This window comes from Anastrepha ludens, chromosome 3 (assembly GCF_028408465.1).
Source record: "Anastrepha ludens isolate Willacy chromosome 3, idAnaLude1.1, whole genome shotgun sequence".
In the NCBI taxonomy this organism is placed as follows: Eukaryota; Metazoa; Arthropoda; class Insecta; order Diptera; family Tephritidae; genus Anastrepha; species Anastrepha ludens.
This window is the reverse complement of record NC_071499.1, coordinates 129,131,399-129,159,007: the sequence shown is the minus strand read 5'-3', so window position 1 is coordinate 129,159,007 and position 27,609 is coordinate 129,131,399. Positions and strand designations below refer to the sequence as shown.

The following is a 27,609-nucleotide window of genomic DNA, read 5'->3' as shown; positions in this document are numbered from 1 at the left end:
ACCCTGAGATTTATTAATGGTCATTGCAAAAGATGTCTTTACCGGAAATTGTAAGCGTTTAAATTGGAATGGTAGATCCGATGGTATCAGAGGGATTCGGGGAATCAATACATCTTCTCCGGTACCACATCCTGTGAGTATTGTGCACTCTATTATGAAAGTTTTCAGTGATTTTACCATCAAACGCGTGCCATTGCAAAGTTTAGGTGGACTTAGGTTTCTTACTAAAATAACAGGACAACCTATTTTCAGCTCCATTTTGTGAGGAGGGAGTCCAGACGGGTTCAAAGAATTTAGAAATTCTGTAGGAAGTTGAACAGCTTCTTCCAAATCGAGAACAGTATCGACCGAGTAGTATATTTTCGTCGGCACATCAATCTTTGAAATAATCAAGTTATTTACTTTATCTACTTGTTCGTTAGTTGGTGACAGAATAGCTCTTTGTTTAAACCAAGATATTGCCTTATAACTTATGTTATCAATGTCAGCATTTATTTCGTCAGCACGTGTTCCTCGAGTCACAACTGGTAGGATTTGACGGAAATCTCCTGAGAACAGAATTGTACATCCACCCATAGGTGCATTTTTGTTGCACAAATCGCGCATTGTCCTATCCAGTGCTTCCACAGACGTCTTGTTTGACATGGTAGCTTCGTCCCAGACTATTAATGAGCAGTCACGCATCAATTTTCCTGTATTGCTCTGTCTAGAAATACTACAGACGCTGTTATCATCATCGCTGGCGATTTTCAGCGGATGCTTGATTGTAGAGTGTGTGGTTCGGCCTCTTTCCAAAAGAGTAGAGGCAATGCCGGATGACGCAACAGCTAACGCAATTTTTCCGGTAGATCTCAATTACTAATTACTGATGTAATATCTTGAAAAATATTGTTTTTAATTATATGCTGTAAAGAGCCATATACATAGATCTATATGAAAACAACAATGTATTTAAGGTATTTAATTGGATAAGGATTAATGTTGTACCCATTTGTTGAAATCGCTTCGAAAATAAGCTATTAGTTGTCGTAAAAAGTAAATGACAAAAAATGTTATTGTATGGAATTGATAGCAAACTAAACGCGCTCCGAATCAATAAAAACTATTCAAAAACTGTATTTTAATTATGTGCGATTTACTAATATAGAACCTGAAAATACCGTTTTATTTCGCTGTAAAATTGTATGTACATATAATTACATGGAATTCAGTACATACATAGATACATATGTATGTACATATGTCCGAAATGAAATAATGCGAGCGATTCGTAAATACATACATACATACGTCACCATACGATGTAATTCAACATTAATGAGGTGTGGTGAGATTATCGCTTAACGCCTGTTGCTTCATTCGGTTGACAGCGAACACACACACACAAACGGCTTTTTTTGGAAAAAGAGCTGCTTTTGTTTAAACAATTTTGGTTAAATAACAAATAAATCAATTATTTTTTTTGATGCAGAACGAAAGTAAATATTTCAAAGTTAAACTTCAAGAAAGTTTCATTTTAATTGGTTGATTCGTTTATGATTTATGACCGTGAAAACAAAAAAATTATGTTTTTTTGCCACATTTTGACCGATTGCCACGCCCCCTTTATATATTTCTTCACATTATACAGATATAAACCTTCCTCTTCAATCAATCTATCTTTAAAAAAAAACCGCATCAAAATCCGTTGCGTAGTTTTAAAGATTTAAGCGTATAAGGGGACAAAGGGACAGAAAAAGCGACTTTGTTTTATAATATGTAGTGATTATTATATTTGTTGTTGGTATGTCAAAATTTAAGCCCATAAATTTTATAACGCCAAAGAAAAATCATTTGTTTAAATTTTTAATGCCACATTCCGCAAATACGAGAGTAAAGTATGGCAAAATTATGAACTCAACACGCCGCAACCTAAATGTATGTGTCAGTATACGCACACTTACACGCATACAAATATAATAAATGCATTACGAAGCCGCAAAAATGCCAATCACCATTGGAAACATGTCAAAAGCAGCATATGCCTATCGTCGTGTGTATGTGTGTGTGGGCATTTTAAAAATACATAGGCAATTTTCGAAACTAAACTAAGGCAATGGAGATTAAAGCAACAACAACATTATATTACAAATGCATGCACTTAGCTCTAAATACCAACAATTGTTTCACATACACACACACACATGGAAATTAGCACCAAATACTCGTAATACAAATTGGAAAAACAAAAACACCACAACTGTGATGACAGTAAATGCTAACGACATGCCTAAAGTTTTCGAATTTCCTTGGCTTTGCATAATTCTATTTTTCAACTAATTCAATAATAAATATTTATTTTTATTCTCGCTCAAAAATGAATAATAAATACAGCTTGTGTGTCGTTGTGTGCATGTGTTAGCCTCAATAATTAATACTGTTGCGTAGTGTTGGTGAAGCTCACATCCATCCAGCCTGCAATGCGATAGGCGGTTCGAAATAATTTTTGCGGTTTTGAGGCAGGCCAACAGCGTAGCCAAGTAGGCAGAATTTATTATTTTTGTCTGAATATTTTTTTAAGGACTGAATAGTATTTTGATGTAATTGTAGTAAATAATTTTTATAAATATTTAAATTTTTCTGCATACTGTGGCAACACCATTGCTGTCTGCCAATGGATGTAATGGATGTTAAGTTACTATTAGCGTTTTGTAATCGAGCAACAGGCGGCCAACCCACTTTATTCGAAAAGTAATCCAATACAGATAACTTCGCATTCAATTTTGCGATTTTATACTGTGAGAATCAACAAAAACAAAGTGAAATAATTGTTAAAATGAATAGAATAAAATTTTAATAATGCGCCTATGAAATGTAATATCGGGTGTTTGCATTGATAATTTATACACTAATGCACTTCATTTGAGGTAAAATTTACGTGACATTCGCTACTTGGCAGGTGATTAATGGACATTTTTATGTCATTGTGGTTACGAGTTATTTCATTTATGGACATTTTCTCTACTGTGAAGAATTTTGTGAAAAATGTATTATTAATATTACTTTTTTTGATGAAATATCTCAATTTTTTTGTTTTGATAAAAGTTGATGAATTTGAAAATTAATTAAATGCCCGTATAGAAATACCAGCTGCCGTGCAGCTCTACCAAGAACAGTGTAACATTCCAACTCAGTTTGAGCGAGAAGTTCGACGCTTTCCTGCCTGCGCCCGGCAGTTTTATTAATTAGCCCCGAAAACAACTGACAGTCGTCAACTAACTTAGGCCTATATTAGCCAAAGCCTCTTTGGATGGTTCGGAAAATCGGCAAAATCCACAGAGTTCCACAATAATTCAAACTTAGTACTTCTTACAAGAGAATTCAGCGCTAACTCATACTTGGTTTTTAATAGTTGCGCTGCTACTCAAAGATCCTTAACGCAGCTTGACTGTCACTGCTGCCTTCATAGATTTCAGTCATCTTCAGGGTGTATGATTAGTGACGCAATTGTAATTAATTTAATTTAATTGTAAATGCGCGACCTTCTGAGTAGATAACACTTCAGTTTCTTCACATTTATGCACAGTTTTGCTTTGCTTAGTGATGCCCAAGATTTCAAGTAGAGAAGTAAGTGAGAGTGCAGAATCACCACTTAAACTCAAATTGTTTTCAGATCGCGGATCGATGTTGTCAGAAGCGATGATCTGAAAAACGTATTATCAATCAAAAAAGACATTATTCTAAACATCTCTAACAAATACCACTTAAAAATCACTTCTTGCGTGCCACTGATATTTCTGACTTGAGTTTTCAGAAAGACCAACTTGCTTGCAGTCTTTTATATCATATTAGTCTTCGTTTGCCTATTTTAATTAAAAAATTGTTTGATTTATATAAATTTTTTGATCTTTTACTCCATTTCTATTTTTTATATGAATTTATTTCAATTACACTTTATTACTTAAGCAATGAATATTTATTGAATGTGCAATATTTCTACATTTAAGTTAATTCTTTTAAATTTATTTCAGTTGCACTTCATCAATTATTATGGCTTTTTCATATATTCGCTTGAGTATAGTAAAGTTTCTTCAATTGACTTTGATAACGACTATTAATAAGTCTTAATTTGCTGAGTAAATTTTGATGGCATTAGATGCCATTTGAATATTTAAGGAACGGTTTGTATGACCCATAATGCTAAATTAATTTGCGAAAGAAAAAAAAAAATTTTTTACTGTGCTAGCACAAGCATTTTTTGTTTTTATTACTTGTATTGTACTTTATTTTGTTATGTTCTGATATGCTAAATTATGCTCGGTTATGCTATGCTATGTCTATGTTGCGTTATGTCATATTATCATGTCATGCTGTGTAGTGCCATGTTATTTTATGTTCTACTATGTTATACTACATTATTATTATATTATGTAATGTTATGCTAAATTGCTGGTAAATTAATTTAAGAAAAAAATTTTTTTAATAATATTTGTAATGCAGAATTTTTTTATTTTAAGTACCTGTTTGCATTGCATTTGATGTTTTGATATGTTACATTATGCTTCGTTATGCTATGTTATGTTCGGTTGTTTCATTATGTTATATTGTGCAATATTATTTTTTGTTATGCGATGTTATGCCATGCTAACAGTTTTTTATTTTAATTACTTGTACGGTAAGTTTTGATATGTTAAGTTATGTTCTGTTGCGTTATGTAATGTTGTGTCATATTATCACATCAGATTATGTTATGTTTGCTATGCTAACGTTGCGTTTTGCTATGTTGTGACGTATTAATTTATGCTTCAGCCGAAAGCCTTTCTTACTAGCGCTGCTATGCAGTTATTTGTTAAATAATTTATTATTGTGCAAATCAAATAAATAAAATAATTTATGTTCTGTTATGTTTTATTATATTATCATTGTGTTATGCCATATTAAGTTATCTTACGATATCTTACTTTATTTTACGTTATTTTATTCCGCTTTAATTTCATTTAATTTCTCTTCATTTTGTTCCATTTTATTTTAATTTACTTTTTATACTTTTTAAGTCTCATTAGAGTTCCCTCGAGTTGACGCTAAAACATTTGTTTGTTTTTTGTTTTACAAATTTTTCGCTATTAACGACAATAGAAATGGGACACATTTGACAAAACAAAGCATCGCCAAAACAACAACTTCGAATGTGTGGCATGACATCAATTGCCAAAAGGCAATTCATCAGTCTGTCAAGTTCAACCACAAGCATTTGGAAGGGCGTAAGAAGCTTAGAGAAAATAGGCGTAAGTAAAATTAATGAATTTTAAATTTTCTAAATTTGGGTAGATACGAGACAGGCAGAAATGGGCTGACTCAATAAGGCGGAGCATGTCAACTGGCAATCAACTTAAAAGAAGTTGTAAGAGTAAAAGATAAAGGGAAGAAGTAGAAATAGCTGCATAATATTTAGGTGCCTGAGACCTGTTTTGTGTGATAATGATGCCTAAGAATCAACTTCCCAATACCTTTCTATATGTATAAGAATATCTTAGCGAAGTGTCGGTGAAAGACAGTCCAGCACGTAGCTGTGAATTAAGCAATAGCCAAAGCGCGCGCTCTCTCCGTTATTGCCGTACCCGTCATGATTAGCATACGACAGTGGCACGCCAGAAAGTGGCGCATGCGCTCGCGAACAAAAAACTGGTCTACCAGTCTTACAGGCTAGAATGTGAATGAAGTGTACAGCAGCAGCAGCGGTAGCTCGTACATATGTATGAGACGCTGAAGACGAATGATCGAAAAAAATAAGAAATACTACAGAATAAATAGCAAACTGACCTAAATTCAAAAATCTAAGATTCGAAAAAGCTCAACAAGAAAAAACAAAAAAAAACCCGCCAAACAAGCTTAAGCAGCGTCGATGTACGTGCAAAATTGGCGTGACAACATTAAAAACAAATTTTAATTAGAAAAAAAATTTAAGTCATAATATGAACAAAAATGCGCATAAAAATAACTAGAACACAGTGCTAATGCATTGTAATTAAGTGTTTGGGAATGAATAAATATTGAGGAACGTGGAGAAAATTAGGCGCCCGAAGGCACGAAACGCTGGCGCAAATCTACTCAAATGTGCCCATCGGTGGCGCCGAATAATTCGTATTGTAATGAGTTAAGCACTCTAGCGATGGATGAAAATATTTCAAAAACATGATCAAATTTCGAAAAAAGAAAAACTTTTTAAGTGCAAAATCATGCATGAATAAGATTTTTGCAAACGCATTTGGGGAAATTTTTTAGAAGCCCTGCAGGCATTTCAAAACGGTCATGAGCATTATTCATCTATTATTGGGCCTGAGTAGTTGTTGTACTCGGCATCAGATGTGGCACAAAGTGCGGTCGAAGATTCTTAATAAAAGTACCGTACGATTTGGCCAAGCGAAATGGCAATTAGATATTTGCAAATGTGATTGGTGATGAGACAGTGAAGTATGGCAAATGAAAGTAAAAAGGAAAGAGTGTAAGAAAGCGATATATAGTGAGGACAGTGACAGTTTGGTAACTAAGTAGTTGCTTATGGAAAAATTGGAAATAAAATATATGAGAACATGAGATCAGGCATCAGAGACAATTGTAGAGCCAACTACATTAAACAAACTAAAAATAGATATATACGTAGTTTTAGTAAATATTAGTACTGGGATTAGTGAAAACTTCATAGCGGATTGCCTTAAAAAATTAATGAGCTCAGTGGGAATTTTAAAGTGGAAAGCTTTAAAAAAATTAAAAAAAGTTACTTGCGATCCATGTTGTGATCAGAAAATAAAGCGCACACTAAAAAATTTAGTTCTGACAGCTTTGAAAATATTAAGAGAAAATATTTGCGTTCAGTAAGGCGATCAGTAGCAATTTTAAAAAATTTTGAATTAAGAAAGAGATAAAAAAATAAATAATTTCCTATTAGTAGTGGAATGAACAAAAAAAATTATTAAAAGCAGAAGCGGATTAGAAGCAGATCAGTAGAAATTTTAAAGTTGTTCGATTGAAAAAAATATATTGGCGATCAGTAGTGAGATCAGTGAGAATATTAAAACTATTTGATTACAATTTTTTTTTTTGTTGAATTATTTGCTATTTGTAGTATGATGAATAAAGAAATTATTAAAAATAATTAGCGAACAGGACCGGATCAGTAGAAATATTAAAATTGCTTCATTCATTTAAAGCTGCTTAAAAAAAAAAAAATTACGATCAGAACAATTTTAGAGCAAATTGTTAGACAAAAATTAAAAAAAAATGTTTATTAATAATTCGTTATCATTACATGTACACTCTCCTCAAGGAGGAGATTTATAGAATGCCCTGACTAGGCAGTTCAACAATGGACACAAACGCTCCGGCTCTGAAAGTATTCGGTGCGGTACCAGTTGGTGGTCGCAGAGGAAGAGGAAACCCAGCCTGCGTTGGAGAGATCAGGTGGAGAAGAACTTGGCTTCACTTGGTGTGCCCAACTGGCGCCGGTTAGCACGAGAAAGAGCCTTGTTAAACTCGACCAAAATCGCGTAAGCGGTTATCGCGCCCATCAAGAAGAAGAGAAATCGATTTTGCCGAATTTCACAAATATATTGTGTTCTCCGATTTTTACTAGCGCAAAATCGATATCGAATTTTGTATATTAACTTCCAACAGTGATGCTTTATAAAAGACTAAAAAATATGGCAAATACAGACTAATTTTTTAAAAGATTAAATAAAATGAAAAAGCAAAACTATGCACCCAAGTACTTACTTATTGGGAGTAAATTACTATCAATATTATAAAGTATTACATTTTACTAGCATTTTGCATTTCCTGCCAATACTCAGCACTTTTCTTCACAAATCACAAACACCGTTGGGGTAATCCAAACTAGTTTGTAAAAAATACGATCTCCCAAGCACACGCACCTTTCTCTAATTCCAGCTAAACTACTAAACCAACTGCCCGACGATCTCGTGCCATTAACGATTTTAAGCGCTGCATAAAAACCACATTAGACTACTTGCATGTGTGTTTGTGTGTAAGCTGTCTATCCTCCTGCGAAAAAAATAGCAAGGAAATGCTAAAAAATCTAGAGATCGAGAACCAGTTCAGATCATTGATCTTTAACTTCGCGAGAAGGAGAAAATCACATACAGAGCAGTATATATGCACATATGCACGCATACATACGTATAAGAAGAAACAGTGAACTCGGCGACTGCGTCTGCGTACATGTTCGGCGACAAACTGTTTCGCGCAGTTAAATGCTTTTATTTATATTTTTAACGTCATATCAAAAGTATGGATGTCTATTTGTGTTCATGCGAATGTGCGTGAGCGTGAGTGAATGATCGGCTTTGGCTGCGTTAAGGAATGAATGGGAAACGTGTTCGAGCGGCTACACAGTGCAGTTCTGGCTTCTTTTTGGTTTGAAGCAAATTTATAAGCTGATCTACAGCTGATCTGCTGGTGATCTTGCAAGCGCTTATGCCATACACATGTACACATACACACATAAACATGTAAATCTTATATATATGCGCTTCACAGTGGCTTTTCTTGCACTTCTGGTTGCCTTCGCTGTACTCCAAATTCAATTCCATCGTCAATTGCCATTTGTATATTGACCGTTACACTATCGCCAGAAAGCGTTAACTACTTTCGAATTTACTACTGTTCTCACTCAACTTTATACGCGCGCCTAACGGCACTACAGCAATATCACTTCATTTGGGTTTATTGCAATTTAACTGTTTCGTAATTTAAATGAACAAATGTGGCCATAAACTGAGAATTCCAAATGAAATTTTACGATAAGAATATCAGACGCGTACAATGACTGCTGTTCGCGATTTAGAGCTGAGTTCAAAGCATTTGTCGTTTGTGCATCGCGATGCCGCTTTTAATGGAACGCAGTAGCTTAGCGAATTATATTAAAAAAAAAAAATCAAACGATGAGCATAAAATTTGAATTCCGCGAATTAAGCCAACTGCAGCCTCTTTTAATTGCATACTTTTTCTATGCATAAAAGCTGCAGCCGCCGTAGTCGCGTCTTTCATGCACGATCAGCGCCATATTTTCAATATGATCCATGGCATGCTAGTTTTGACACGATCAGACGGCGTGTTCATGCAGCCAGTCAGCAACAACCAAGGGAGTGAAAGATGATTGGCAGCCAATGTGGCCTGGCAGTAAGTGAATTGTGGAACTGTGTGTCTTTACTGGTTCCTGCTGGCTTTGGGGCTGTTGCAATATCAGAAGATTGGTTGCGGCGGCAGTGTTTGATTTTTTCCCTCTGCTGTTTTTTCTGTTTTAGTGAGCCATAAAAACACAATAGCGGCGATCGTGCAACAAGCAACAACTTGAAAACAATGCGAATAAGATGAGTAAAAACACAATTCAATAAAATGAAATAAGGAGAAAAAATTAATCAATGAAGAAATGCGATACATCAGCGTGTCTGGAGGCTTTGTATAGAGTGCGCTGATCGTGCCATAGAGATTGCAAAACGCAAAGCGAGCTTTAGGCGACGAAAGATGCAGGAATCGAAGGAAGAATGGAAGTAAAGACGCTGATTGTAAAATGCAGAGGGAGATTTAGATGACGAAAAGGAAGCAATCAATGTGCAAGTGTTCGTATGAGAAGCATAAAAAATGGGGCAACTAAAGAAGCAGCTGAATGGTTTGCTCGAAAACTTTAAATAACCTCCATAATGGATGCAAATGGGTCTGTTCGGTGGAATGAGCCAGGATTAATACGATTGTGGCTTGCTTAGGCGTCCTATGGGCTTAACTGGAAGCGAAAATTGGTGGTGCTAATTGAAGTAAATTATAAAAAATAGTTTTCCGAGAGTGATTCCTTATCAAAAAGTTTCCGGAATATATTCAGAAAATTCAAAATTCAAGTTTATTTCTTAAAAGAGATATAATATTATTGCCTTCAAAATACTCCCATCAACTGCAACGCATTTAAGCCAGCGTTTGATCCAGCCTTCGAAACATTTCTGGAACTCTATTTTTGGTATAGTCATCAGAGCCGTATTTCATTTTTCCATTACTTCTTTACGGCTGTTAAAACGTCGAAGTAGTTCCCCGTAGTGATGTTTTGAAATAAAATAGAAAATAATCGCAAATCGCAGGGAGTCATATCAGATGAATTCGATGCCTGTTAGATCGCATTCGTTTCGTCCTTGATCAAAAATTCACGGTTGTTCCGGGAACTTTTTGACCAAAGTGGAATATTTTAAGCGATCAGCAGATAATCGATGACTCACTTTAGTAGCCAGCAGGTGGAATAGAAACAAAAAGAGCGCCGGCACCCACCAGTTTCATAGAGATCTTCAAGTCGATCTGTTTCGAGTTCGTACGAGCAAAACTCTTTTACAGCAAAGAATACCTATAAATATTATTGTTTAATAGTAGGAATGTTAGTCTCTAAGTATTGTTGTTAATGGACTTCTGAAATAACTTAATTAATACAAAAAAATTATTAACCAAATTTTGATAAAAGTTTTGAAGCGCTAATTGTGGATGGTGCTCCTTGAAGTGTTCTTAGAAAGAAAAAATTCAAGTTCTAAAGCACTCTTTATGCATTACGATACCCAAAGTGACCAAAAAAGGGGCGGAACTTAGGCTTTGATTTATTGTCCTGAACAACAAACTGATCAAATAAAATACCAAATTGTTTCTCTAAAATAAGAATTATGAATAGTGATCTTGCAAATTATCACAGCTAAAGTTCTGAACAGAAAACACAGGGAACCATATTGTGAATGCCATCCTAGAAATGTTGAAAAATAATAATAATGTTCTAAGAAGTATCTGCTTGAAGGCGATCTCCGAAATGAAAAAAAAAACCTGGTTTACACTCTAAGCAGAGTAAAGATGTCCATAAGTGTGATCTTTGAGATGAACACGATCTTCAAAATTATACAATAAAAAAATAATTACATTGAGATATAAGAACAGTATACGAGCAGTGATCCTCGAATTATTGTCTATGAAATTGTAACGCATACACACACACGCGCAAATGCGCGGCAATAGCAACGGCCAGGCAGCCGGCGTCGTATGGTCTGAAAATCAGTTAACGTTTGTTGGGCCAAAAAGAAAGCAAAAACGAAAAGCAGCTAGAAAACTACCAAAAATCAATCACGCAGCAACAATTGGCTATAAGTTGCCAACAATTATTAGCGCGATTAATTCCACTGGCCGTGCGAAGGCTGTTGGCTTGCCGCGATACCCGAAATAATAAAAAACAAAAAAACCAATTTAGGCTCGACGAGTTGTTTATGAGTAATGTGCATCAAACCAAATGAGACCCTTGAAATGTTAAAAAAAATAACTAGTTTACGCTCAAAGCACAGTTTATGCATGCTGATCCTCGAAATGATCAAAAGCAAAATCTGAGTATAGTTTGAGGATGTGATTTTAAATTCAGCTGATCGTTTTTAAGTACATTTGAGGGGATCGTCTGTTGAACATCAATTTCAAAGTTTATTCTACTCCATAAACTGTTTCTCATGTGCCTTACATATTCCTTGTATTTTCTCCCTTTGCCTGACTTGCACCATCCGCCTTAACATAAAAGAGCAGGCCAGCAATCAACCCAAGCGCCAGAATTGTCTGCAATTACTTGCTAAATAAAAGCAGGCAAACAAATGTATAACAATGGGGTAATCGGTCACTACTCGCACTCCTTAGCACAGTTCGCTGGTATTGCTACTGAGCGCAGTACGCGTCATTTGCTGACATCATCGCGTGCAAGGATCACACGGATTGCCTTTGAGCGTTGCAGCACAAGTCATATAGTCACTGCAAATGCATTGCACAAGCATTCATGTACTTACAAACCGGCAAGAAGGTACCCGCTTGTTATTCACACTATAATTTGCAGGTTTGTAATATTTTGTTTGCACAGCTGCACGATCAGCGTAGCAGCTTCTTGGCAATTAAGTGAGCGCTGTGAGGGAAAAAAGTATGCGAAAAAATTTAAAAAATAAAAGAAAATCGCTGAGCATTCCGCTTAATGCTTTTTAACGTATTTTTATTTATTATCAGGCTCGATCGACGCAATATGATCAGCTCTCGCCAGCTGCAATAAGTCATGTTCACTTGGCTGCTTGGTTAGTTTTTCGAACAGCGAAAAATACGTGTTTTCTGCTTAAAATTTCTTGTTATTCTTTCTTGAATTTTCTTTGTTTACACAGTCTCTATGGTGCTGAATTTTTTGCGCCAAAAAGTTGCACGATCATCTTGTTGAAAATGAAAAGTGTTGTTCAGCTGCATTTTAGGAATTTCATCATCTCAAAATCAAGCTGGCTGCGCAATATCATCTCCTTTGATTATATGGTCAATAGGCTATTCATTTTTTACTGATCACGCATCTGTCGATCATCTTGCGTATGATATTCGTTTGCTGTAAAGCTTTGAGCCACCGCAAATTCGATGCGATCGGATATGGTAAGCAGCGCACAAAGCTCAGTCAATTGGGCGAAACTTGTCTGATTTTAGGATTTAAGTTTTTTATGATATGATTTTATTCTCCTTTGTGAAGTTGTTTATTTCACTTCACGCTTTGGCAATTCAACATTTCCGTCTGTTGAGTTTCTCAGTATTAACATTATTTTCGGCTTGTGGTTTATTTAGTACAAACAAAACAATTGATTGATGGGCCGTTGAACTCTGTTCATTAGTGGTGCTGAGTCCCTTCAATTTTTTTTATATCGTTGCAAATTCAAAGGAATTTTCTTTTGTGTTAAGTGCAGACTCCGAAAAATTTCGCTCATTGAATGCAATTGGACAAAAAGATTTATCTCAAAGGAATGTTGGAAAAATCCCGAAAAAATTCAAAATTTGAAATTTGTTCAGCAAAAGGCCAATTGAATTTTGGAATTTTTTCTTCCATAAAAATGAAAAGAAAAATAAAAAGGTATACATTTTGTATTACCATTTCGATCAGGATCAGCTCGTGTGAGCAGTTAACTATTAATAAATATTCAATACAGAAAAGGGGAAAGCTGTTCATAAGAAATATCTGCTTTTCGGAGTCGGCTTAAAATTGTAGGTCACTTCATTTGTGGAACAACAAGAAGACGCAAGCTACAAATGGAAAGAGGAGCTCGGCCAAATACACAAAAAAGGGTGTAAGCGTCAATTATATTCATATAGGTATATCCATATATAAAAACAGGGTCATGAAAAATTTAAAGAAAGTTTGAGTGAAATTAAAAATATTTCAAATTTGAGCACATTGTTAGTAGTTTGTTATTTGGAAAAAATATATATAATTTTTTGGACATCGCAAAAAACAAAAAAAATGTAATTTTTAATGCAACTTCTTGCAAGCTGAACGGTTTGTTTAACCATATAAAATTTAAGAAATAATTTAAAATTTTAATTTTCGTCAGCTTTTTCTTTAATATAACTTCCATAAATTCACTTCCAATAAATAAATATAAAAAAAAGTAATGCACCCCCGATTAAGACCGTAACATGTAAGTCTTGCAGCAAGTCCTTTATCCATTTAATTGCTTAATTATTATGTCAATGTCATTTGCTTGAACCAAAAACAAATACACATAACCATCATTGGTGCTGAATCAACAACAAATACGCGCAGCGGCCGCATGCAGCTGTCAACAGCGTAAATTTGCGATTAAAATTTACAACTTCCGGTGCACGTATTTCTTGTTTTTTTATGGCTGTTTGTTTATTTTCGAAAATATTTATTAAAAAAAAAACAACAAATATGCAAATTTAATAAAATACAATATTAATGAAATTTGCAAAACGTGGAAATATTTTTTCGATTTAAACTGGTTTTGAGCTCTGAAAGCGAAAGAAAGGAATAGTGGCGCCCGGGGCAGATAAACAACTAAAAGCTGTGGCTGGAGCTGATAACGACTGAGCTGCGGAAATTTAGCCGCGATCATTTTTAATTATTACTTTTTTGCTTTTGTTTTGTTTGCATGTTGTTGCTTTATACGGTGCTGCTCTAAATTTTTACGTTTTTTTCCTTTCGCTGCATACGCCATTTGGCAGCAAACACAAAAATCGCAAAAAAACATAGCAACACAAAATGCAATTCGCATTTTTTCTCCCATTTCGCATTGCATAGCGCGCATATTTTCCAACGCTCGCAGCAAACTAACGAACTGGTGAAAAAGATGCGAAGGCAAAAAATATATGTGAATAAAAATATGTGTATGTATTTATGTATAAATGTAAAAAATATGTGAACAAAATCCGCAAATGAAGAATTCAAAAAAAAAATGTATATAAGGAAGAAGGCAACAGGCAACAGGCAGCAGGTCAACAGCTCAACCGGGCCAGCAGAGCGCAGCGCAGTGGCTCGTAGGCCAAGTCAAAATCTAATATAAATGCAACATTGCATAAATGCGTTTTTCACACACACACGAACATACGTATACACATGCACATATACATGCATACGCAAATAAAGCTCATGTTTCTGCATGTATGGATGGTACATCCGCTTACTCGGTCATTGCATTCGCTTCACTGTATTTCTCAAATTGTTATATATTTTTTTTTTTTGAATTTTGCTAACCTTTTTCATGTAAAATTTTCGCAAAAATAGAAAATACAAAACATGCATTTTCATAAAACTTAAATGAAATTTTTTTCTAAATTAAAATTTTGCATTCCTCTCCTATGCTTATCCCTTTCAAAGACAACAACAACACCAAATATAATAACAGCATTCATTCTAGTATTTACATATGTACATGCACAAACACACATGCAAATGTACGTAGGTGAAAATTGTAAATGAAAATTTTGAGTGGTTCGTGAAAATGTCATAAATAATAGATCCCACAGGGCAATAATGCAAAAATATGCAATTGAAAATAATTTCATGAAAATTTTGGAATTATGCGCATAATGGTGTAAATAGTTAATGTATACGAATTATATCACAAAATATGTTTATTAGAGCAAAAATATGGAAAAAGCACAACTTCATGGGAGAACTGAAATTAAAAAAGTTAAACTCTAGTTCGCGAACGAAATTTTTAAACAGCAATGTCCAGCTATTTTCTTACAATTTTCTGGGCACAATTTGGGAATTAAATTTTTAAAAAATTTTCTTTTAGGTGAAAGTAATTAAATTGCCAGAAAAACGAAAAAAAAATTATAAAATTAAAAAAAAAAAAAATCAAATTAAGTGCGTCAAATCTTTACGTGCAACAAAATTTATATTTAAATACAATTATCTTAATAAATTTTATTTCGAATAATTTTTTTTTTAATAAATTATTAAATTATAGAATATTTTTTTGTCTTACAGGGCGAAAGATAAATAGAATTGTAAGAAAAGTGCAAAAATAAAAAAAAGTTCTCCCCCATGCAGCGCACAGCGCAGGCTTTAGGCATATCTTCCATACAGTTACTTAATCAAATGTTTTACAATAACTTTTCCTTGAAATACTACCGGCTTTTACGCTTATTGACCTCGCCTTAAGCGCTTAAACAAGCTTCTCCATAGCCACGGCAAGCCAACTTTCATGCACTGCTGCTTAAAACCGCAAATCAAACGGACTTAAGTGTTCGGCCTATTTTTACAAAGGCCACTTTCCTACATTTTCTTCTGCGGCTTCTTAAAGCCAACAGCAATCAGCCCAACTGCCGCACTTCCCCGATTTCTCTAGCTACCGTTAAGCAGCACATTAAGCCAGTAAGTTTAATTAGCGTCAGAGGCACCAAAGCCATACGTCCGGCCGTCCACTACCAGCCCCACTCGCCGAACTCGCTGTTTACTTGCTGCACTTGTACTTGTATTGAAAAATTTCCAATTTGCCCTTTGACACTTGGCCTAATTGGATTTGCGGTTACTATGCGTCGGGTTGGCAATACATAGAGTGGCCATGGTAGACTGTTGCTGTGCAACGCACAATGCCACTATTGTTGTTGCAGTGCTTAGTTGTTGCTGCTGCCAAGGCATCTAACTTTTCTTCATAGCTGTCTACTTTCTTCCGCTGCGCCAGTAATGAGCTCCAGCACACAAAAGCTGGGGCACTGGAACTGTAGCTAATGCGAGAGGAAATGTTTGCTTGAAGTAGGAGAAGTGCAGCGCAAAGTGAGGATATGCGATTACTAACACACATGCAGACAATTATTAGAAAAATAACCGAAAAATCCAAATTTTTTGAAATCCTACAAGTTTGAGTTCTCAGAAGCTATGTCAGCTTCCACCGCTTCCTTGTATCGATGGTGCATGCAACGCTTTAAGGAACGGAAGCGTAAACATGACGAACAATTTGTTCATTGGAAGAGAAGAAATTTCAAAATGTGAATATCTGACACCTGGCTGCAGAATAAAAGATTAGGTTAAGATAAATAAAACACGAAAACCTTTATGAGTTGATTTCTACTTATTTTTTTATTTTAATGGGAAGAGCTGGTCGGCAAAGCAAAGCTCGCATGAAGTTACCAGCTGCAAGAAAGTCTTGAGGAAATGATTTTCAGTGTGGTACATCCTATTTCTGGGAACGGTTGTATTGTGATAGGTTAAGGTTAAGCTGGGCTCATCTGTCAGTGAAGTAACCAAGCAAATCCATGCAGCAAATAAGCGCTGTTTTGATGCCACCAGGAGAGAGGACCCAGATGACTGTGATAAAACCAGCCAAGCAGTGCAGTTGATCTCATTGATAGTGTTGTGGGGGCAGAATTTGGTTAAATCTCACAGATAATTGGCCTTAAACGTTTCCAGAGTCCTTTTTCATTTCCTTAAAAAAGCTGAGTAGAGGTTCACAAAATTAGGACTGGGCTTTGCTAGTATATCAAATGCTCTCTCAAGCTTAAATAAAAGCACGAGATTGAGTAAAGGAAATCTACTATTGCTCAGGAGGGTGGAGGCAAATACTTTTCTTTGTCTATTCTGGCAATCACTTTTCTTTGTCTATTGGAGTTGGATTCAATCGAATTGAAGTTGCCAAGAAACTTTCATTGGGTAGCTCAAGTAAACATGAGATGCAGGAGATGTGAGAAAAGAGTCAAATGCTGCCAGTTGTGAAAAAAACTTCAGTTGCACATTTTTTGGGTTTTTGTAGACTTATATCTAGGCATTCTAATCGCTCTGAGACTACTTCTCATCTTGTTATAGCGAGCTGAGTGTGGATATATTAATTAATGAAAAATTCTTTCCTAATTCCCCTTAAACAAAAAATATATCAAAATCTGATCAAACGATTCCCGGCAACAAAGTTCAGCAGAGAATTTACAGAAAATTCAAGGTTCTTTCTAAGAGCGGCAGAAAACAGTTAGGTATGATGAACTGTAACGCATAAAGTCAAGAGGCCCAGCTAGGCATTTCAGTAGTAGTGCATAATGGTTTTAAGTGGTATCGATAGACTGTAGTTATTTTTGGAAGTTGTGGGCATCCAGCTGATCTGTAGTTAAAATCTATAGACTTTCCAATCACCGAACATCGGTGGTATTGTTCCGAGCGAAGTAGGCCCATGTTCTAGCTATACAAAATGTATTTTCGATTCCTGGAATGCCTGCTGTTTACTTCCCAGAGCGGTGGGCGATTTTCCGTCTACTTTGCTGCAAATATAACAGTCAGTGGCGGTTTTGAGTATTCGAGGGAAAGTTTTCTGGAAAATCTATAAACTTTCGAGTACCGGAATATGTATGGGTTGGTTCTAAAAAAGGTAGGCTGATATTAGATTTGTCTGCTGCTAAAATCTATAAACAAGAATACCTGTGCTTCATTTCCGAGCGCGATGGGTCCATATTCCAGCTGGTATGTTGACTACTTTGCATATTCCAGTCCTTGTTATAACTCAAGTAATAGCAAGCGGTGACGGCTTTCAGGATCAATGAGGATCAAGTGGAGTTGAGTTTGAGTTTTAGCTCGCTTAACACAAATATCAACTACTGTTATGAACGCCGAGCATCTGGATGTCGAACGCTGCGGTGGCTGGAGCGAGTAAAAAAATCAATACAGCGTACTCTTCCTAACAGACGCCTCTATTAAGTGGACACCTGCCATAAGAGGACAATTTTTTCAGTAACCCACACACCCTTTCTCTTAATTTTTTTCCCTTGAGTGAACAACTCTCCCATAACATATTATTAACTTTTTTATATTTTTATGTTAAGCGACTTAAGCGGACACGTTCCATAAGCGGATACATTTTTGAGTCCCTTGGGTGTCCGCTAAAGAGAGTAAACTGTATTTAAACTGGGGTTTCTTCATATGACATCGAGTGGAGCAATTGGAGGGATTATAAATTAAAAGCTTTGGCCATACGAAGTGAGAGTAACTTCGGGGATTCAGCAAAGAAGTAACATCGAGCAGTGACTCCACTGGATTCTTCTTATATCACCAATGCAATCTCAGTTTTGTCGCAAAAGAACTGGCCTTCCCGTCCCCTGTTACGTTAGCAAAACAGATGATTCCTTAATAATCGCTGAGAGCCAGTTTATTGGGCTGTTGTTGGTCAATCCTTCTCAATTCTTTCCATCGTAGAGCTGTGGAGCGTTTAGAGCGAAATCGGATTGCGGAGCTATAGGCCAACTGTTGTTTGACCTCATATTTTGTTATTTTTCATTGCCTTTCTATTTTTCGCAAGTACTAGCATGGCTTTCATAGAAAATACTGATCACTAGCATGTCTCCAAGAAGTTTATATTAAGATCCTCCTCATTCACAGACCTATCTGCTAATGATAAAAAGCACTTACAGGTCATATGAATATCATATCTTTCTAGTTTTTGTCACTACGCCAGCACCTCTACTCCCACCGAGAAGTGCTTAGCTCGCATTGACACTTCATTAAAAATAATCACACTTGTCAATTAAAGAAAATGTCTTAGGTACTAGAACAAATTCGAGGCGACAGCATGACGACTCTGTCTCCGACTCCGACTTGCACTCCGCCTGCTACTTGTTACAACATAGGCCAGACAGATTCTTTACAATGCGACGTAGCTTACGTACTTGTGCAAAAATGGTAGGTGTGTCTGTACCTAACACGACGGCGAGTCACTTAACAGGCAATGAAAAGTAAAAGAAGCATAAAAAGAAACAAAAAAAGCTGAAAACATACTCCATGTCATTGGCTGATGCGAAATTTCAGAGAAAAATTGCAGCTAAATTTTCGCCTAGAGAAGTAACAAAAGAATTCGAATTTGCGAAGAACTGGGTACATTCAACTTTAGGCCGCTCGTCAAATATACATACACACACATGCATATATGTACGTACACACAAGTGCGGCGTACAGCCTGCAGACACTTATTGGGTACTATGCCGTTAAAGCCCTGCGGATAAATATGCCAGATTGAGCAGCTGAGTGTTGGGCGCATAAAAGTTCGTGCACAGGAGATATGTCTTATGTGGGTGTGTGTGCAAAATCACATGGTCTGGCTTGCTTGATTGTCTCGATTGTCGTTGGTTGGGTCTCTCTATGCTTTGCATAGACAGGCATCAGCTAGAGGAAAGTGAGATTGTTAAATTTCTAATATCACAAAAATGCTTTGCCAAGGCAAACTCGTGGGCTTGCCTATTTTGGGGTTTAGAATTTCACTGTTATTGCCACAAGGCGGAACATACAGGTAGCGAAGTGGTGGATTGCATTAAAATGAGAAATTTTGTGGAATGGCGAGCAAAAAAAAAAAAAAAATTTGGTCTTAGTTTTGTTCAAATTTAAAATTTTTCGAAGGTGAATCAAACTGCGATGGCTGCTGTCTATAAGTATCTGTCTGTCTATAATTTGGGCGTACATCTTCCGCGAATTTATCGCGTGTGCCTTGATGTTGTCCTACAAAATGGAGGGACTTACAGTTTTATGTCGTCCCGAATGACAGGTGGATTTTTATGAGGAGCTTTTTCTTAGCAGAAATTTGGTACTCTCGGAGTATTCTGCAAAGGGTGACCGCTATTACAAAAAAAAACTATTATCCGATTTCTACCGTATGGTAGTCACGCAAAAGACCATTCGGCTACGGCGGCCGCCCGTATAAAAGTTCTTTGAAAATGGCATGCAATTTTGGAAAAAGAAGGATTATCAATCGCGAGGAGGTCATGTTCTAGAAAATTAGACTTCGTGATTGATACTTTGATATTTTCATACCTGAAGCGTTTCCGATCCAGTACGTTTCCACATTTTTTCTTTTCGAAGTTAAGTACCAGCTTAGTTTTTATTTCCTTAAATCTTTGCCTTCTGCTGCCAACATCAAAAATGTCACATAAGCACTTCAAAGTGTAGAGAGATTTATGTGAGCAATGCGGACATTTGATTTTTCTTTCGAAGAACTCTTTCCCTTTAACTGCTAAGACAAGTAGATATGAGATCTTGGCGCAAATCTCTCATTAACAAATGCATGGTTTGGGCACCACATCCATCATTTCGGAATTAAAATTATATATTAAATTGGCTGATTTCTTTCCGCTAAGGTTAGACTCTGACTCACAAGAAAAGTTTCTAAATTCGCATCAATAAGAGCTGTCAGTCATCAAATAACATATTCCTTTAAATTATTCCTGTACTTGGACCAATCGCAGCTGTTTCGCATAGCGTAAAAACCTATTTTCGTGCAGTTCTTTTGAATAAAATGCGGCACCTTTGGCTGTGTAAGAGTCTTAGCCTTTTCTGATTACTGAAAATCATACAATTTTCTGCTTACAAATTTAGATACTGAAGGATTATTTTAATTAAAGATAGACTGCCAGAAAGTCTATGAAATCTACTAAAATTTTACTTCAAATATTTGTGTGTATACTCAAAATAGTTGTGTGGATATAAGTACTCTATACATTTAATACATTTGCACAAAATTTTTTTAAATTCTATTAAAAAAACTCAACACCAACCCCACCAAAAAAAATTTCGGTTCACATTTACGCCTTGGAAGGTGCAAAAATCAAAAGCAGTCGCGGTTGCCAAGTGAGAACACGAGGTAGAAAAGAAAAAATGAAATAAAATGAAAATGAAAAGAAATGGAAGGAAAAAAATCACTAACAAAAATTGTGTTGCGGAAGATGCAGCGAATTAAATTTTATAAGCAAATGTGCGACGTGTTGCGCGCAATGAGCTAAGCTGAGCTGGAAGTAACAACAGCAAATTGGTGTAGAGTGCAAACGAGGAGTTTGCACAGGTAATTGCAAACCTGAGACGGAAAAGTGATATTTGAGGTAGAAATTTTGGATGCAAAATGTGAAAAGGAAATGGGCTGAGAAATAATAGTAAATATAAAAGAGTATAGAAAGTAGGCGGCCGCCGTAGCCGAATGGGTTGGTGCGTGATTACCATTGGGAATTCACAGAGAGAACGTAAGTTCGATTCTCGGTGAAACACCAAAATTAAGGAAAACATTTTTCTAGTAGCGGTCGCCCTCGGCAGGCAATGGCAAACCTCCGAGTATATTTCTGCCATGAAAAAGCTCCTCATAAAAATATCTGCCGTTCGGTGTCGGCTTGAAACTGTAGGTCCCTCCATTTGTGGAACTACAACAAGACGCACACCACAAATAGGAGGAGAAACTCGGCCCAAAACCCAAAAAAGGGTGTACGCGCCAGGGTGGTTAAATTTCAAGGGCCGATGTTGAATATGAACCACACCTAAACGTCAACGACACCGTTGGACTTCTTTCTTTGGGGTTATTTGAAAGAAAAGGTATACGTCGATAAGCCAGCAACAATTCAAGAGCTAATTGATGAGATAATTCGACACATTAACGGCATAGAACCTCAATTATGCCTCAGCGTCATCGAAAATTTGGACCATCGGAAGGAGGTGTGCCGCCGAGGCCTGACATTTTGTTCCATACGTAATTGAGCCATACCAATATTATCATAATAAAGACAAATGACGATAATTTCCTAAAAAATTGTATTCTATTCAAAATCAACATCGGCCCTTGAAACTTAACCACCCTTTATATATATAGAGAAAGCAGAAAGCAAGAAGTAATGTTAAATTTAAAAATTAAAAGTAAAATTAAAATTCATTCTTAATAAACTTATGAAAATACGTTTTAATGTTTTTCTTAAAAAACAAACCCTTCCAAATATGCGCTAAAAATATACTTTAGTTTAAAGTAAAAAAGTTGCTTAACAATTTTTTTAAGTATTTTAAAAAAACTCGCTTTAAATTTTCCTAACAAATTTATGAAAATAAAAATTTTAAAATTTTTATTAAAAAAAACAATTTTACTTTAGTTCAAGTACTTAAGAAATTTGTATATTTAGAATTCGCTTCAAATATACGATATCAACTTGCATTAAAATTTTTCAAAAATATTGGCTTCCAAACCACCAACACTTGAGAAATATTCACTCAAAAATTTTTACTTAAAATTTCAGTCTTCTCACGTTTCCAAAATTTTCTTTGAAAAACTTTTGAAAAGTGTGGGCATAGAAATAGGTCAAATTAATTTCGAAAATATTTGCTTGAAATCATGTGCGCAAAAAATGTTCCAGTTTAAAGTGAGCTTTCGAAAGTTTTCAGACTTTACACTGAAAAACTTTTCAACAATTTTCGTTACACAAAAAAGGATAGTAAAAATTATCCCCACAATATTTCGAAAATATTCGTTTCGGAAAGAAGCACTTAAAAAAATTTTAATTCACATATCAGTTTTCCTAAATTTTTCCTTTCTTCAAAAAAATTTGTAAAAATACTAGCATAAAAAATAGGAAAACTTAGCCCTAAAAAATCTCGAAAATATTCGCTGAAATATGAGAAATATATAATCGAGATTTATTTTTGTAAATATTGACTTTGGCAATTATTTGCTCCGAAATTTCCTTCAAAAATAAAAATTTAAAAATTAATCGCTACTAATTTCAAATTCTGAAAACTCTCGAACAAAATTGGTTTAAAAACTAGAAATTAGAAGAAGAAAAAGAAGCAATTATCTAAAATTTTCATTAAAAGGTTTTTGAAAATAATTGCTTAGTTTTTTTTTACTTTTTAAAATAATATAAAAGATAATTGGCTTTAAAACTTTCTTTAAAAACCATTTGACAAATTTTTGCGAAAGCATAAAAAATCGAAACTATTCACCCGAACACCCTCGTTTACTACAGAGAGTTAAACTTACACTGGAGCAAAAAGCGCAAAGCGTTCAAAAACTCCATAAGCCAACTTATTGCAATGAAGCAAGCATATTTTTTGGCGATTACCGTCACCGCAAAACTCATTTTGATTTATTTACACATATGCTTGCATGCAATCTCCAGCGCAGCACTGATCATATGCTTGCCACTGCCACAAATATTGCTGGTGTTACGTGTCAAGATACCACTTACTGCACTGCTTCCTATCACCCACCATTCCCTCCAACTACACCTCCCACCGCCCCTTAACTACTACATTTTCCATTCAATTTCGAGCCATGACACACAGCTAGCACTCCAATCAATGTCTATCAAGGCGAATTTCTAGTGGCGATGACAACCCCAATATGCTTCTTCCTAGAGCCGTTTACCTCTTGCTGTTGTTGTTTTTGCACAAGTGTTATTGTTATTGCGAAGCAAACCGTTGGCGTGCTCGTCTGCTCGTCCGCTCGTTTGACTGTCTAACAGCAATTCCGATTGGCTTGTGTCACTTGCTGGTTTGTATAGAATTTGCGAATTTGATTTTCTTGTCACGTCGTGAATGTCGTCATATTCGATGTTGGTGGTGGCGGCGTAACAGTGGGAAACCGGGGAGTGGTGAAAGTCGAGCAGATTGGCACGCGGCAAAGAGACAGCAGCAGCAGTCTCCGCAGTGGGACCAACACACAGATACAAATAGTAAAGAGGCGACATTAGATGGAGTGCATCACTGAAACCTCCCTCCGCACCTCTGTTCGTAGTACCAGCGCAAGTGCAGTGGGTGGCTATGCACCATTCTGGTTGCTAGTTGATGGTTGTTGGTTGCTGCTGCTTCGATGCTACTGCCAGTGGAGCATATCACGACGATTGACTTTGATTGTGAATGCAATCAAGAATGCAAGAGCAAAGGCGGCTGCCAGAGGCCTGCTTCCCATAACTTCGAATTCTACGTTGCGAAGGTACTCCTGCCTCTGTCTTTCCGTGCCAACGAATGTCATCTTGCATGCAAGACGCATTTGAATGGCAAAAGATGAAATGAATAAAATTTAATATTCGTATTTAGTGGTTGCTCTTGGCAAGCGCACATGCAGCCAAGGCAAAGTCAAAGGCTCGAGATTGACTTCCAGCAGCAGTGGCAGTGCACGAGTGAAAGAGAGCCGGCAATAAAACTGTTGAATGGAGTATGCGATGCTGCTACTGCTGCTGTTATGCCTCTGCAATGGAGTTTAGCAAATCATAGCTGGAAGTCGTTGATTTAGTGCAATGGCGCATTAAAATAGTATACATAGTAAATGCCATTAAAAAATTTCCAATTTCCTTCCCAAAATTGCCAACTGCAAAGGTAGAAAGCTGGGGCGAGGGAAGTAGCGGCGGTTGCAGGAGGTGGGCTAAAAGCTTGGTTGATATTAATTTTTAATTTGCAATTTCGACGGCACTAAATTTTGTGAAATTGCAGTGTAGTTGAGTACGGACGAGCATAGAAATAGATCCAATTAAATAGAAGCGGAGAAAGCTGCATGAGAAGAATACGTGCAGTGAGCGGAGGAAATGAGGCCGATTCAAGGAGTAAATAAAATGAGTAAAATTGAAAGAAAAGAAATTAAGTGGTAAAACTAAAAATAAAAAAATTAAGTGGAAGATTAAAAAAAAAAATTATGAAATAAAAATAATAAAAATGTTCCAATACTTTTCATTGTATCCTTCTTCAAAATATTTTCATAATTTAATAAAAAAATAATTTGTTTTGTAAATTCTGTTTTTATGCAAATATTATTTTATCAGAGAAAGAAGTCTCAGGGGGGAATTTATTTTCATTTGAATAACTTTGTAGAATAAAAGTCAAGGGCTACAATTAGCACTGCATAGTAACTGCGAATGCCCTAACAAACGGTAAAGGAGGAGCCACTCAATGCCTTCAAGATTTGACAAGTCTGAAAACTATAAATTAAAAAATCAAATAAAATAGTGCCAGTTGCTACATACTTTCAAGTGCAGAACTCGTTTCAACTGGAGCACTTATGACTCCACCCATGCGAGTTTAAAACTTTTTACTCAATTTTTATACCCATGTGTACCAGTTTTATGTACCTACTTAAAAATATATATACACACATACATATGCCCGCCATTATTCTACGCATTTTCATAAATGTTCCATTTTGTTTTAGTTTTTTTGTTTGTCAGCAGCTGTCGAAAAAATTCATGTCAGTTGACATTAATTAGAATAAAATGTGCAAAAGCAAGCGCAGTTGGACAATTTTTTGCTTGCAAAATATACAAAAAAAAAAGAAGAAAAATTCAAAAACAGTAAACAATAAAAAGTTTTATGAAAATGCTGAACTAAAAGTATAAAAAATAAATTGAAACAATTTAAAACAAGCTTTTTATAAAAATATTACTTAGTAGTTTAAAAAAGTTTCTAAAAGCTGGATCACAATTTTTTTATTGAAAGCAAAATGAGTGCAACTGCATAGATTCAAGTGTAGCGGTGTGAGTGTGTGTAAATGCAGAAAACAGAATTAAAATAAATGAGTGAAATAAAATGTTAACTGAAATGACAGAAAATTCAAAGTTGCACCAGTTTGCTGCACAAGCCGACGGCATTGTTGGTAAATGGGCTTGACTGATAGTGGGCATGTTGTTGGTGGCACTGCTCAGAGTTGTTATGCTGTTATGTAGTATCTGTTAGGAAATTGTACTCGCACTGCTGGTGTTTTAAGAAACTGGAAATTCACTTAATTGAATCAAATGAAATGTTATAGAAATTGACAATTTATGTATTACTGTAAACCCTTTTTTAAATGACTCAAAACCAGCGCTTGATTTAAGCCGATATCGTACATGTACAGTTTGAAACTACATACTTAGTCTCTTTGGGCATTCCAAAGCGTGAATACTTTCATTAACGAGAACTGCCTTGGCTTGAATTAGTTCACGTTCTCGAGAGTGCGCTGTAGTTACAAATTCACCCAAAAACCACTAATTTCTACTTAATATGCGAGAATAAAAAAAATGAGCGCTTAATTAGGGCTGGTATCGCACATAGACAGTTTATAACTAGTTACAAAAAAACCCCGAATCTACTAGTTGCGACATGTACAGTTTGTAACTAGTGACAAATTCACCCCAAACCACTACTTTCTACTTAATATGCAAGAATAGAAAATCAGCGCTTGGTTAAAGCTGGCATCGTACATAGTAACTAGTTACAAACTGACCCAAAATCACTAAACAATAAAAACATCTTCGCAAAATGACCTAACTAACCCTGCTAGCGAATTAAGAACTGCTAATTTGGTATCAGAATGTTCGCTGTTGCATCTCTTTCTCCAACGTATCTCTTCTTTAGATTTAGCATCTTGTAACTGCTTGCACACGTCTCGAATTCACTCAGAAATCATTGCTTCAATCGACTAAGTTTTTCTTGCAGGGCCAGTTTTCAGAGATGCATGTACGCCACTCATAGTATTAGTGTTGTAGGTAGAGGAAAAAACGAGTAAGCAAATTGGCTCAAGGTTTTTCATTGCCCATTGGCAGAAAATGAAAGTGAAAAGGCATAGTTAGAACTACAAAAAAAAAAGAAAATACTTAAATAAAAAAAATATGAAAAATAAAATAAAAGGCATACAAATTAGAAATAACGAGAATAAAAGCGCAAGTGTGCGTTAATGTACAGACATTTGTATGTTTGTTTAAACCGAGCCGCCCCGGCTTGAAATAAAGTGAAATAACAAGAAAAAAAATGTTTAAAAACCTGATGTTATAAAATGCAATAATAACAGCAAATGGTGTCACCACACTGACACTGTTATGCTGTCAGACTGTCACACTATTACGCGACACTCCGGTCAAAGGTGATTGTGAGGCGATGATGCAAGTCGCCAAGCGCTTTCTCGGAGGTGGTTGGTGGAGTGAAAAGGATGGCAATCGAGTCGAGGGCCGCAAATGGGAAGAGAGAAGTGATTGCAGTGTTTAGTTTTAGCTTAGCTTTTTAGTTAAGTCGCCCGTAAGATGAAGCAGACATTTACTTTTAGGTAGAATATAGCAGGAGTAAGTTGATGCGATGCCAAGATTTGTCACTAGGACCAATTCAGTCAACAATTTGTTTTTTTTTTTTAATTTTTTGTTATTATTATTATTTTTTTTTCCTTCCAGAGCCAATCAAACGGCGTTTGTTTCATTCGATTTTCATTCGACTCAAATCGGTTGACGCCAATCCATTCCATCAATTTTGGTTGATTTTTATGCTCTGTGACAAGCAAAATTGCATAAGTTTGGACTTCAGGTGGCAAATGGCACCTGCTACAAAGTTTCCTACCCTCGTATGAGCAATAATTACTTAATTCAAAGTGCGCTTTAATGTTTTTTGTTGCTGAGGCAGACAAATGCAATTTGAAAATATTTTTTGTTTTTTAATTTTTTCATCTCTGCGTCTACTTCATTGTCTACCTCATGAATTTTTATTGAAGTAAAGCCAGTTTAAAGCATTAGCTTTTACAACTTTTTTATTAACCATATTAGAGACTTTTATATTTTACGGTTTTTAATGGCTATCAA

At 35.7% G+C, this 27,609-nt stretch overlaps 1 protein-coding gene across 1 annotated transcript in view; it reads right to left on the bottom strand.

The window, feature by feature from the left end:
• LOC128859216 (uncharacterized) overlaps positions 1-27,609 on the bottom strand; it is a 261,658-nt gene that overhangs the window by 20,840 nt on the left and 213,209 nt on the right. The gene's annotated exons all lie outside the window — the stretch shown is intronic.